Genomic DNA, 13,071 nt, shown 5'->3' with positions numbered 1-13,071 from the left:
CCCTACCCAAGTTGTACAGTTAGCAAATTTTAAGAAGGGAGGAAATGGTTGGCCTTTAGCCAATGTTTGGGTAGAGGGAATACTGTGGAAAGATGTCTTAATAGACACAGGTGCAGCTGTTTCTGTTACTAACAGACTTCAATTTAATGGCAATGCATGCATGGCAATAAGTAGTCAACCAGTTGAAATAAAATTTGACCCAGAAGGACCAGCAGTGGTAGGTACATTTTTGATGCATCCATCTTGTGGTACTAATATCATAGGGATGGACATCATAAATAAACTAGGATTGGTAATAGATTTGACCAACTGCATCATATCAAAAAAATGCAGAATGAAAATATGAGGAAGTATCTAACTCATCATGCATAATGGTACAAGTATATGCCATCGAAATAAGATATGACGAACATGTAGATATGATAGAAGATCAAAAAGAATTAGGTCACAATTGAAAAAGGATTTTGAGCCCTTGTGGGCTAAGTCTAAAACAGATTGAAGGAAAACTATAAATTGCCATTATGGTAGAAAGTAGTAAAGACTACATACCTCCATTTCAAAAATAATAACCAATACCAAAGGAAGTCATGGAGGACATGAGAGTGTATTCACGAGTGGGAGCAGGCAGGGATAATACAAAAAGGACATAGTCCAACAAATCACCAATTTGGCCAGTTAAGAAAAAGGATGGAAGTTATTGGCTGGTAATAGAGTTACAAAAAGTAAAGCAATACACCAGACCTCGGTCATATGTAATCCCAGGGTGCCAGAACAATAGGCAAGAATAAAACCTGAAAGAAAATGGTTTACAGTAATTGATTTAGCTTTCTTTGCCATTCCATTAGCTAAAAGGGACAGTACAAAATTTGCCTTCACATTTGAAAATAAACAGTATGTAATGACTAGATTACCACAAGGTTTTCAGAATATTCCAGTAATTTTCCATCAAATACTTAGGACCTTAATGGACAGACTAGAGAGTGATGATCAGGTAATACATTACATAAACTTCTTTAGTTATGTTAGGAACCTGGGTGGTAATTCCCAGATATACTCAGAATTAGTCCAAAATGACAAAAAATACACCGAACCCACAGACATTGCCAACATCCTAGCTGACAGGTTCAGCGCAAACTTCTCCCCCTCCCCACCAAAAGGGCAAATATCTATCCCAGCAGAGTGCTGCCCCCCTGACATCTCAGATGCTCAGGTAAGAGCCGCCCTCTCCAAAGCAAAAAACACAGCATCAATGGGACCAGACGGTGTCCCAGGCTGCATCCTACATGAACTCCAAGAAGAGCTAAACCCAAACATAAAACTACTGTTCAATCTCAGCCTTACTACAGGATATGTACCCAAAGAGTGGCATACAGCAACTGTGGTCCCTCTCCACAAAGGTGGTGCCTCAACGGATCCTGGAAACTATCGCCCCATAAGCCTGACTAGCTTGGTCTGCAAAGCTATAGAAAGGATCATCATGGACCTCATAAATAAAGATATTGGGGACCTAAAGACACTGGATCCTACCCAGTTCGGCTTTGTTAAGGGCAGATCCTGCCTCTTAAACCTGGTTGATTTCTTTGAAACAGTCACCAAGGCCATTGACGAGGGAAGGTGGTCCACACAGCCTACCTGGACCTTCCAAAAGCCTTCGATACAATACCCCACTCGGGCATTATTGATAAGCTCACCAGCTTAAATATAAACCCCTATGTCACTAGATGGGTTGCAAACTGGCTCAAGGACAGAACCCACATGGTTAGAATTGCTGGAGCCATGTCAGACTCCAAACCAGTTACAAGTGGCGTCCCACAAGGCTCAGTCCTGGGACCTCTCTTGTTTGGTATATATTTCTCGGAGGTACAGGCCAACACGGAAGGACTGTGGCTGACTAAGTTCGCAGATGACTGCAAACTGGGCACCATAATCGACTCTCCAGCTGACACAAGCATCCTCCAAAAGGGCCTCATAGAAACAGACAACTGGTGCCAGAGCCATGGCCTCAAGCTAAACGCCAAAAAGTGTATAGTCATCCCCTTTGGCAAAAACAAAGTGCCCACAATTTACCACATAGGTGGTAATCCATTAAGTACAGAAGAAGTAATTAGGGACCTGGGGACCCAAGTTGATAGTAATCTCTCATTTGACAACCACGTGGCCAAAGTGGTTAGAAAAACATTTTATATAGCCAACCTAATCATGAAGGGATTAACATCTAGATCAGGGGAGGTCATCGTGCCTCTTTACTCATCCCTCATCAGGCCCATAATTGAGTACAATGCCCCTTTTGGGATGTACCTTACCAGACACCTGCAGCAACTGGAAAGACCCAAAAAGTACCTCACCAAGAGGATCAAAGGGCTCAAACAGATGCCATATGCTGCCCGGTTAAAGAAACTCCAGCTCTACTCAGTGGCAAACCACCTGTTCAGAGGCGATCTGTGCCTGACGTATAAAGCCATGTCCAACCCGGAATTAATGGACATGCTGCACCTCAGAAAATCCAAATCCCATTGAGCTACACACTCGAGAGACTTGAACCTCAGCAATGAAATAAATAGGACATGCTGGAGGGACAGATTCATAACCCAGAGGCTCCCTTCACTCTGGAATAAAATCCCAGTCCAGGTTAGGCAGAGTCCCTCATTGACTCTCTTCAAGAGGAATCTTGATGAGTGGATGGGAGATCGTAGGTTTACCCCAGGTATCACTTCTGTGTCACTGTTAGACAGAGGCACAGTATACTAACCTCAAAAAAGGACATAGCAAAATTAATTTAAAATGGGTGGCGAAAGCCAAACACATTCTGGCTAGGCTTATAAATGCCCTAGGGCAGATAGCGTAGTATGAACCTATGAACCTATAAACTGCAATCTAATACAGTCAGAAACTGTGGTGCAACACCTGAAAATGGTGAAAAAACTTTTTAGAACCTTACAAGAAGCAGGATTTAAAGTAAACAAAGACAAAATACAATTGCTTTCTCAGGAAGTAAAATTTCTGGGAACAGTGATTTGACCCACATGATGAATCCCATGTAAGGAAAGGGTGAGGGAAATCTTGGAGTTGCCAAAATCTTTGACAATTCTGGATTTATACAAGTTTATGGGAATAATAAACTACAATTGGGAATTTATAGAGGACTACTCAGTGGCTGCTGCTCCACTTTATAAAATTCTGTTGGAACAAAAGGACAACAAACTCCTCAAATGGAGTCAAATTGAGGAAGAAGCATTAAAATGCTTAAATAATTGGCATAAGCTACTGAATTAATTGCACTGACAAACAAATTGCCATTCATAATACAGGCAGCAGCAGAAAAGGAGACACTGTCTGTAGTTTTGCTACAGTCATGGACATGTGGCTATACTCCCAGGAATGGAAAGGGTTTTATGATGAATTACATTCTGCAGTAAAAAAAATATACCTGTTGAGAAGGGATACCACCCATGTATCTAACAGCTATTGGCCATATATTGGGGGTTAAAAGAAACAGAGTATCTGACAATGCCCTCAACGGTGATGTTTCAAACCCCACATCAGACAATTAAACAACAACAGACAACACTAGAAAAGAAGTTGTTGACTGCAACTGAGCTGAAAATATAAGTATCTTGCTTTTTTTGATTATTTTTACAGATTACTGTTTTTAAAATTTAATATATATATATAGCACTTTGTCTATTCTGTATCTTTACAAATCCTTATCTGTTTAAAAAACTTGTGTCTCTAGTGCTTGCTGGCTGTAGGCTATTGTTTTAACTGAAGCATTTCCTCTGTGTAATTATCTTTTGGCTAGTGGGGGCTGGTTCCTTTGTGTTCTGAAAAGCTGTTTTGGTATTTAAGCCCTAACTTTGATAGGGTTTCTGTCTTTACACACAGTGCAGACTAGAAAAGAAGTTGTTGACTGCAACTGAGCTGAAAATACAAGTATCTTGCTTTTTTTTATTATTTTTACAGATTACTGTTTTTAAAATTTAATATATATATATATAGCACTTTGTCTATTCTGTATCTTTACAAATCCTTATCTGTTTAAAAAACTTGTGTCTCTAGTGCTTGCTGGCTGTAGGCTATTTTGTCCCACCCTCACTCCCTGTTGGTGGCTTGTTCTTATACTTGGTGGCTTTGCAGTTGCCCGCCCCTACTGTGACACTCCTCCCAGTCTAGTGTCATTAGCTCATTCTGCCTAATACAGAGAGAACATTTGATAAGGCCTTCTGTTCCTCCTTTTTCCCTTTCAAAAAGTAAAACAAAACTTTTTTTTTTTTTCTTTCGCCTGAATCTCCTTGTGTTCTGACTGTGCTTCTCAAACATTTTGGAATTATACAGTATATTTCAGAGCATTTATTATAACTGTAATAGCCTTAATATTGCTACAACTCAAGTGCTCTAGGTTGCATTGCATCTGAAGTGTTTGTGTGTTTTAGCTGCCTTTCTGTATATATAGACTTTTCTGTTTCTTTTACTAAATAAGCTCTGTAAAGTTGTTTTATTGCATTTCTGCCTTTATTTCTGAGTTTTTTTTGCACTTTTAAAGTTTGTTTTTGCTTAGTTTAATTGGTAGGCTACACACCTCTCGCGCTAGCCTAATTAAAGCATTTACTGTGTTTCTGTACCTAATTTCTGCTACTTTGTAAGAAAAAAAAAAAAATTCCTTGTTTCCTGCCTTTACTGAACTAGAATAGTCCAGTCTTCAGGTATTGCTGATCTCTGGGCTGTGTCATAGTTCCTGTGTTGCCCATATCCTTATTTGGATAGGAGGAAGCTTCTTTGTTCACCAGTGAGAGAGGGAGCTCTGAGCAGCCTATCTGTCCCTTGAGGAGTGGTTCCAGCCCAGTGACCTGTAGCTTATGGGCCGTTTTGGGCCATTTCCTATCTCTTTCTAACCCCTGCTTTAAAGCCAGCTTTAGCACTTTTTGCTTGTAATTTAAAGTTTGTCCTGTTTTTGCATTTACCTGTTGAGGCTACACACTCAAGCACGCTAGCCTGTGTCACATATTTACTGCATTTTCCTGCTATTTGTTGAAAAAAGAAAAAAAAAAAAAAAATTATTATCCTTGTTTCCTGTCTTTCCTGACCTAGAGTAGTCCAAATACAGGCTTTGCTGTATTCTGGACTTTGGAAATTCCTGTGTTGTCCATTTCCTTTCTTGGATAGAGGGAGGTTTCTTTGTTCACCAGTGGCAGTGGGGAACTTAGAGCAGCCTATCTATCCCTGGAGAAGTGTTCCCAGCACAAGAATCTGGTAGTCTATTGGCCATTTTGGACCAATTTCTAGCTCTTTCAAATCCCCCTGTATAAAACCCGCTTTGGCGAGGTTTTTCTTGGCTTATTACTACTCAGCCAAGCTCCTCGTGGTCCTGCAGAGTGGTGCTAGCAGCAGAGAGGCTAAAAGAGCGACTGCTAACCTGATAAAAGTGTTTTTCCTGCTACTACCTGGGCGACTGTCCGATCTAGCTAAACTGCAAATATTTCTGCTTCTTGAACTGTTTTAAACTGTCTAAAGTTGTTTTTGCACCTGCACTTTTAAAGTTTGTCCTGTTTGCTGTATTTACTTGTTGAGGCTACACACTCAAGTGCGCTAGCCTGTGTTACATATTTATTGCAATTTCCTGCTGTTTGTTGCAAAAAAGAAAAAAAAAAGTTATCCTTGTTTCCCATCTTTCCTGACCTAGAGTAGTCCAAATACAGGCTTTACTGTATTCTGGACTTTTGGAAAGTTCCTGTGTTGCCATTTCCTTTCTTGGATAGAGGGAGGCTTCTTTGTTCACTAGTGGCAGTGGGGAGCTTGGAGCAGGCTATCTGTCCCTGGAGGAGTGTTCCCAGCACAGGAATCTGGTAGTCTGTTGGCTGTTTTGGGCCAATTTCTAGCTCTTTCAAGTCCACCTGTATAAAACTCACTGTAGCTTCATCGGCGCCGCTTATTTGGGTTTGAGCCTTGGAACTGATCTAGTTCTCATAATAAACACCCTATTCCTATGCTAAAGCCTAGCACTTGCTCACTAAAGCAATTATATAAGTCAGCACTAAAAAATTAAAAGCACTACACCCTCACAAGCTCCCTTTGTGTAACTTTTTCCCCATTGTCCTTTTTTTCAATTATAAAGGAATTCCCAATACTATTCTAGCTTGTCCAAAGGTCAGTTGTCAATCTCCTCTCTGGTCCAGCTGGTGAACCTGGGAATCTTGAGGCAATGTTACAACTGCCTAATGTACACAGACAACCCTCTCCTCCTCCCAACAAATTCCAACACATGTGAGAGATGCAACCATATAGCCAAACTGGAGGCTAAGCTCTCTCAACTCAGTACTGGTGTAACCAGTCAGGAGGAGAAGGAAACCACACTCACTACAATTCCAGTCTCACATAGACCTACCACGACAGCAAACCAAACACATAAACACACAAAAACATACTTGGGCTCTAAATAAAAATCTGCCTAAGCAGCAAAGACCTCCAAAGCAGACACCCAAGCAACCGCTACCCCAAAACAAAACACACAACGCATAGCTCACAAAGCCAGTGTGCGAACAGTCACAGCCCTTAAGGCTAAACAACACACCTGATACACTTGTAATAGGTGACTCTATCATCAGGCACACTGACGCCCCGCTCACCAGGCTGAACAAGGAGAAGGTCACGGTGAGCTGCCTATCGGGTGCTAGGATCCGCCACATAACACAAGCACTCAGGTCACTCCAAGGCAAGTACAAATATGACTCGGTCATTGTCCATGCTGGTGTGAATGACCTGAGACGCCCTCCCTGGACTACATGAAAAGAGACATAGAGGAGCTCTCTGGGCATGTAGCCCAGGCGTATGACCCTGACCTTGAGTAGCATCTTACCCTCACCAAGAATGATGCCACAGTATGAAGACAAGATTATCAATTTCAACAATTGGCTTAAGTATTGGTGTCATTCAAAGGGGATCCAATGCCTGTCAGCCTGGGATGACATGCTCGACAAGCCACGATGCTTCGCTAGGGACGGCTTGCACCTGTCACCCCTGGGCTGGATATTGGCAAAGGCTCTTGCTACCCCCATAGTGCCTTTTTAGACAAGGCTCAAAAGACAAACCCACCTCCATAGGTATCACAAGGGATAAGAAACTAAGAGTAATGCTACTCAATGCCAGAAGTCTAAACCTCAAGATGCCTTTTTCGAAACTCTCCTTAGCATGGAGAACATCGATATCTGTGCAGTAACAGAAACCTGGTTCAAGGCTCGAGAGCACCCCAGCACTCCAGGTTATACCTCATACCATGCTTTCGGCCCCAAAACTTGGACCGAACCACAAAAGGAGGGAGGATCAATATTAGTCAAAGATACCCACACCTCCAGGTTGGTGGCACACAAGCATCAGAGACTATCCATGTGCAACTAACAGTGGGTAAAACTGCCTTCCAGTTTATAGCCTGCTACAGACCACCCTCCCAAACCCAGGAACCCCACTCGGCCTTCCTGAGAACACTGGAAAACATGAAGGTCTCTCCAAACACCATTATATTGGGTGACTTCAACTACCCAACCATAGACTGGGAGCATTACTCTAGCTCCAACACCCTAGCCCAAAGGTTCCTAGAATTTATAAACTCAAATGCTATGGAACAACTTGTTACCACTCCCACAAGAGGAAAACATACTGGACCTGATCATCACCAACATGGGGACTCTATGCTCCAGACCAGAAGTGTATCCCTCACTGGTAAGATCAGACCATAAACTAATCTCACTGGATATTCACATCCCGACCCCACCCCATGCCCAGAAAACCACAGTGAAAAACTTCTCTAAAGCAAATTTCACACTCCTCAAAACCAAGGTGGAATCCTTCAAAGCCCCGGGCCTCTGGATAAGACCACAAAATCCTTTATAAACGCATTCTATGAACACCTTCAGGAATGCATGGATCATGCAATCCCAAATAAAACCAAGACCCAATCCTCCAAAGGCAGGCGTCCTGTCTGGTGGACCCCAGCCATAAACAAACTATACAATAGAAGGAGGAAGCTACTACATGACAGAGCAAAATCCCAAAAGGGAAGGCATCTCTGATCAGTATTAGCAAAAACTACGGGCACTCATAAAATCGTCTAAGGCCAGCTTCGAGAGAAAAATTGCACAGGACACTAAGGATAATCACAAGGCTTTCTTTAGTTATGTTAGGAACCTGGGTGGGAATTCCCAGATATGCTCAGAATTGGTCCAAAATGACAAAAATACACCAAACCCACAGACATTGCCAACATCCTAGCTGACAGGTTCAGGCAAACTTCTCTCCCTCCCCACCAAAGGGCTAATATCTATCCCGGCAGAGTGCGGCTACCCTGACATCTCAGATGCTCAGGTGAGAGCTGCCCGCTCGAAAGCAAGAAACACAGCATCAATGAGCCCAGACGGTGTCCTGCGTCCTACATGAACTCCAAGAAGAGCTAAACCCAAACCTAAAACTACTGTTCAATCTCAGCCTTACTACAGGATATGTACCCAAAGAGTGGCGACAGCAACAGTGGTCCCTCTCCACAAAGGTGGTGCCTCAACGGATCCTGGAAACTATCGCCCCATAAGTCTCACTAGCTTGGTCTGCAAAGCTACGGAAAGGATCATCATGGACCTTATAAATAAAGATATTGGGGACCTACAGACACTGGATCCTACCCAGTTCGGCTTTGTTAAGGGCAGATCCTGCCTCTTAAACCTGGTCAATTTCTTTGAAACAGTCACCAAGGCCATTGACGAGGGAAGGTGGTCCACACAGCCTACCTGGACCTCGCAAAGCCTCGCAAAGCCTCGATACAATACCCCACTCGGGCATTATAGATAAGCTCACCAGCTTAAATATAAACCCTATGTCACTAGATGGGTTGCAAACTGGCTCAAGGACAGAACCCACATGGTTAGAATAGCTGGAGCCATGTCAGACTCCAAACCAGTTACAAGTGGCGTCCCACAAGGCTCAGTCTTGGGACCTCTCTGTTAGGTGTCGGTATATATTTCTCGGAGGTACAGGCCAACATGGAAGGACTGTGGCTGACCAAGTTCGCAGATGACTGCAAACTGGGCACCATAATAGACTCTCCAGCTGACACAAGCATCCTCCAAAAGGGCCTCATAGAAACAGACAACTGGTGCCAGAGCCATGGCCTCAAGCTAAATGCCTAAAAGTGTATAGTCATTCCCTTTGGCAAAAACAAAGTGCCCACAAATTACCACATAGGTGGTAATTCATTAAGTACAGAAGAAGTAATTAGGGACCTGGGGACCCAAGTTGATAGCAATCTCTCATTTGACAACCACGTGGCCAAAGTGGTTAGAAAAACATTTTATATAGCCCACCTAATCATGAAGGGATTCACATCTAGATCAGGGGAGGTCATCGTGCCTCTTTACTCATCCCTCATCAGGCCCATAATTGAGTACAATGCCCCTTTTGGGATGTACCTTACCAGACACCTGCAGCAACTGGAAAGACCCCAAAAGTACCTCACCAAGAGGATCAAGGGGCTCAAACAGATGCCGTATGCTGTCCGGTTAAAGAAACTCCAGCTCTACTCAGTGGCATACCGCCTGCTCAGAGGCGATCTGTGCCTGACTTATAAAGCCATGTCCAGCCCGGAATTAATGGACATGCTGCACCTCAGAAAATCCAAATCCCCGAGCACGCTATCGAGGGACTTAAACCTCAGCACTGAAATAAATAGGACATGCTGGAGGGACAGATTCATAACCCAGAGGCTCCCTTCACTCTGGAATAAAATCCCAGTCCAGGTTAGGCAGAGTCCCTCATTGACTCTCTTCAAGAGGAATCTTGATGAGTGGATGGGAGATCGTAGGTTTACCCCGGGTATCACTTCTGTGTCACTGTTAGACAGAAGCGCAGTATACTATCCTCGAAAACGGGCATAGCAAAATTAATTTAAAATGGGTGGCGAAAGCCATACACATTCTGGCTAGGCTTATAAATGCCCTAGGGCAGATAGCCTAGTATGAACCTATGAACCTATGAACCTATAAAGTGTTACTTAGTTCAGCAGAACTAAACAAAGTCACAGAGGGTGTCCACCAGACAGTGTTCTCAAAATGGCTGGTGACATTCAGCACAAAAAGTGTGTCAATACACACAGGTGACAAGTATTACATATCCAATTTTATAAGGTATGAAGTAAAACCAGAAGACTGTATGTCAGTTCTGGAAAATCCAGATAAATCTCAGCTAAAAGTGGATCATGATCATTACTTCCCCACCATCTATGTGGACGGTGCACGGTTTTGGAAAAATGGGAAATATTACACAGGTTTTTTGGTAGTAACTATGGAAAAGTGGCAAAAACCAAACTTGGTAAAACCACCAGCATACATGTCAGCCCAAAGAGCTGAATTGGAAGGCATAAAATATGTCTTAGGGCACTTCAAACCAGTATACATCTACAGTGACAGCTCATATGTGGTAAATTCTCTATGTCTGCACATGGCCATGTGGGCTAGGAGGGGTTTCATTGACAGTGCAGGAAAGCCATTAAAACAAGCTAACATTCTCAAAGACATCTGGTTTTGTATGGAAAAACACAATCTTAAAGGACAGTTCAATATTTTAAAAATCAGAGCACATCAGCGTGCAAATAACATTGACACACAGGGAAATGCTCGGGCAGATGCCAAAGCAAAGGAAGCAGCAGAAAAAAGGGGAACCTTTATATCCAAAAGTGACAGAAGGGGAACTACAATTCTCTGAGGTAAAATCCATTGACACACATTTATTAGTAGATGAGGATTTGTCAAAAAAAAAAAAACAGGATTACCAGAAGAAATACAACAATGTATGTTAGACAGAAATGGAGATGATAGGGAATACTACATGTACAAAACACAAAATGAACTAATGGACCCTTACCATATCATTGTACCAGCTAGGAAAACAATTAGTTAACTGCAATCATCAAATTTTAGGACACATAGGGGCAGAAAAAGTTTGGCAAATGGTGAAGCAAAAGTACTGGAATCTGAATTTGAAAAAGTGTGCAAGGTAGTACATGATGAATGTTTGATATGTCTACAGACAAATGGAGGGACAAAAAAACACAGTTACATCAAGTACCAGTGGCGGATGGACTTTGGCATGTGATACAAATACATTATGCAAGACCATTATCTCCAGTGAAGGGAGGGTACAGATATCTACAGGTGGTAGTGGAGATTAAACAATTGTCCCCAGACACCTATGAATTGTTATATTTATTTATGTCACACGGGGGGGGGTGTTATAGTGTCCATAACACACCCCCTGTACTGTCAGAGTACAATACAGCATGGAAATTAAATGTCCTAATGTGATTTCCCCTTTTTATTTATTTATTTATTTTCAAATTTAAGCATAGCTGAGCATGTTTGCATGGTGCGGCACATTGCTCAGCAGTGCTTAAACCAAATGAAAAGCTATATAGAAATGTAAAACTGAAATCTTCACAGCCAAGTTAGCTGAATGGTTAGAGTCATGGCTCCATGTGCAGTAGATGCATGGTTTGAATACCAAGGCAGGCCATTCAGCTTTTACATCAGAAAGCATTTCTATTTATATGTCTATTTTTTTCCCTAGTTATTGATATTTGTCAACCAGGTTAGTGCAGCTGGTCCAGAATCCCATTGTCAGTGGATATATGAGGTGAAAACCCCCAGTTAAACACAATTTTCCAATACAGTTCAGTCACACACCAAGGTACAGTAACTAAAGCAAAATACAAACACATAACAATAAAGTATCAATAATGAGTAATTAATGTCAATATCCATTTATGCTATCATGTAGAACTCTTGTTTCCCCTTAGCTAAACCATGCTAAGCAGTGCTGAGCCAAGCTAAGCAATGCTTAAACAGGACCTGTCTAAGCAATACATAGCAATGCTTAGCTTTGCTTAGAAGGTTTGAGCATTGCTAAGCAGTCTCATTCTAAGCAGTCCTCAGCTGAGACACTTTAAGCACTGCTCAACTAAGCTTAGTGGGTTTATGCACTGCTAAGCAGAGCTTAGCATTTTTAAAAATGGTCCAATGGTGGCAAAGGGTGGGAAAATAGCCTTATTTAAACTGCACAGGTGGGAATACAGGCAAAACTTGTTGGAGTTTGACCCATGCAGGAACTATGGCAGGAGCTGGAGAGGGAGCACCCTTCTGGGTGCAACACTGGGGTATTTTGGAGTCTGGGGTCATGGCTGGGCTCCTTGTTGGACACCATGATGACAGACTGCTACAGGGCCAGTACCAGGGCTCTCAATGCAAGTCTGAGGCCTGGGGCCATCTGGCATGTGACCTCACCAGTACCACTAGAATCCCCGCACTGGTGAGCAGGTGCTTCATCATTATGATGACCTGAAGCAGAGATAGGAGGTGCTCTTGGTCCAATGGATCCAAGATGCTCAGGACAGGAATGCCCCAGTAGTTTGTAAGTATTTGAACCATTGCTTTACCAAATTCTAGCATGAATATGTGATAGACAGGTATGCTTAATGGTGTTTTTCCCCTACAGCTGCAGAGGAGAGGACTCACAATGTGAAGGCCCACGCTGCTGACAGTGTTGTGAGTGCAGCTCTATCTTGCAATATATAGTGCAATAAATAAGAAAGAGTATACATTGTTTACTGCCATTAGGTATAGTGTGTTCTGAGTGTACTGCAATAAAATTTGTTCCAGGCCCACATTGATATAAGTGAGTAATGGCAGGTAATGTGCAGTACAGATTAAGGCATCAAACAAGCTATTATTGATGAAAGAAAGCTAATACTGTAGTAATACTCTGTAGGAATGACATAAGTATATACTGTAATAATACTAAGCATCTTGTAAAAATGTACACTATGATTGAAACCGTGAAGGTGATAACTGACATTCATTCATCATCTACAGGATATCTAGTACAACTGCATTCAGACCTTTGAATTTAATAAACCACTGTGTCATGTCACCCTCAATAAAGTTATTCCCACCAACTGTTGTGTTTATTCTGGTCTGTTGTTGAAGAAATACAATTGTACAGGTGCTCTGCAGCAAATATGGTTATGACACCATGAACTGAGTG

Source organism: Protopterus annectens, chromosome 1.part1 (genome assembly GCF_019279795.1).
Source record: "Protopterus annectens isolate FY-2018-M chromosome 1.part1, PAN1.0, whole genome shotgun sequence".
Lineage (NCBI taxonomy): Eukaryota > Metazoa > Chordata > Ceratodontiformes > Protopteridae > Protopterus > Protopterus annectens.
This window is presented reverse-complemented; position numbering follows the sequence as displayed.